Source organism: Phalaenopsis equestris, unplaced genomic scaffold (genome assembly GCF_001263595.1).
Source record: "Phalaenopsis equestris unplaced genomic scaffold, ASM126359v1 Scaffold000297, whole genome shotgun sequence".
Lineage (NCBI taxonomy): Eukaryota > Viridiplantae > Streptophyta > Magnoliopsida > Asparagales > Orchidaceae > Phalaenopsis > Phalaenopsis equestris.
This window is the reverse complement of record NW_018164739.1, coordinates 4,569,311-4,571,268: the sequence shown is the minus strand read 5'-3', so window position 1 is coordinate 4,571,268 and position 1,958 is coordinate 4,569,311.

Genomic DNA, 1,958 nt, shown 5'->3' with positions numbered 1-1,958 from the left:
TCATATATATATAACCTAGACATATATGTAAATCCTAATTTTTTTATCGTATTATTAATAATTATTTTCAAAAGTGTGACCATAATATGGAAAACGACTATTAAAATCATTTAATTGTAATTTAAAAAACCTAATCACTTGTTCTAGCCCAACGTGAAGAGGATAAATAAAAAGCACCGATACATCACCAACAAATTTTCATCATCTGACACGAATATGGAGACATGACACGGATCCTGAGATGATATTTGAGCAGAAAACGTTCAAATCTTGATAAAAATTCATCAAGATCTCTGATTTCAGTAAATTTATAGTCAAACTGACTGGCTCGATGAGACTGACCTAATGATAATCCGAGTCAAATCAAGTCATTAAACCACCCTTAAAAAATTTTCGGACACATTTGAAAGATCAAACAGATGTCGACACTAGCAAGCTTATTCTTGAATTGAGCTTCTCGACAAGATAAATCCAACGAACCTAAGACACACAAATATCCGTTAAACGCCATATAATCAAAGAAAACTCTGGACCGTCCGATCAAAATGGTTGATATTCTTGCATTAATTGCACCCAGAACGCTATAAATAAACACATACCCTTCACATGAGAAGAAGCTTAAGCCTAAAGAGAAAGCCTGAGGCATTTAGGAGAAGTTGTGGCTCAACATCCCAGTCGATTGTTGTTGACCACTGCTGACCTCCGTCGTCGACTGCCGCCGATCATCATCGACTGCCTACAACCGCCTATGACCGCCACCGACCACCGCCGACCATCATCGACCACGATCGACCGTCATCGATCACCACCAACCATCATCGATCACCGCTAACCACCATCAATCACCACCAACTAGACGTCGTCAATCGACGTTATAATCTGAAAAATATAGTTACCATTTCTTGTATGTGGGACAAAGATATTTCTGTAATCATCAATCAATAATAGATTTTCCGCAACTGGGCCAGACCCTGTGGTTTTTCCCTTATGAGTTTTCCACATAAAAACTTCTGGAGTCATCACTGTTTGTTTCTTTCATCTACGTGTGTGCTGAACTTTCGTACAATACTAAGATGATAGTTCGTTACTCTACTGCCGTAAATTTTCTAGCACACATCAAACACATTTACAAAAAATGTTGTGAAAATCTTATGTAAATTTTTACATTTACATCTATAACTCTCAAAATGTTGAAAATAGCATTAAAAGTATGACCATTGCTAATTTTTCAAAGTAAAATGCATATTTTTTTTGCATAGTTTATGACATGGATGTTCTATATCTAACTATTCGAATTTATGAGTTGGATGTGTTGGATATATAAACACATAAAAATTGTAGGTTATGTATTTAAATTTTCCAAATAAAAATATATATTCTCTCTCCAAATAATTTAACCCAAAATGAAAATAGATAGGAAAAAGAAAAGTCAAACTATAGCCATCATATCAAGTCAACCCAAACCAACTCACAGAAAAATATAGACAAGTGGACCCCATAGGTTAAGTTTCAGCAATTTCTTTCCCACTGCCCACATGACTTTCTCACTAAACCCTAACCCTAACCCTAACCCTAAGAAGTTCTGACCCACTAAACGCAGAGCCAACCTGGCACAAACTGCAAGTCATTATCAGACTACAATGCTTTGATATTAGCTTTAAAAAATATCACTTGAATTTTTTCTTTATTTGAAACTTGGTGATTTTTTTTAAGTGATTAATCATTTTTTTTATAATTTATACCACTAATATTAATAAATTTTATTTAATATTTTTGCATTACAATCATCCAAAATATTAATTATAGTATTTTAACCACTTAAATTTTAAATATTATATTTTAATCACTCAAAATTTTCACTTCAAAGCACTTATTAGATTTGAATCTAATTATTTTCTTTTATTAAAAAGTAAAATTAAAAAAAAAATTATAAAATTAAAAATTCAAAAAAAGAAAAG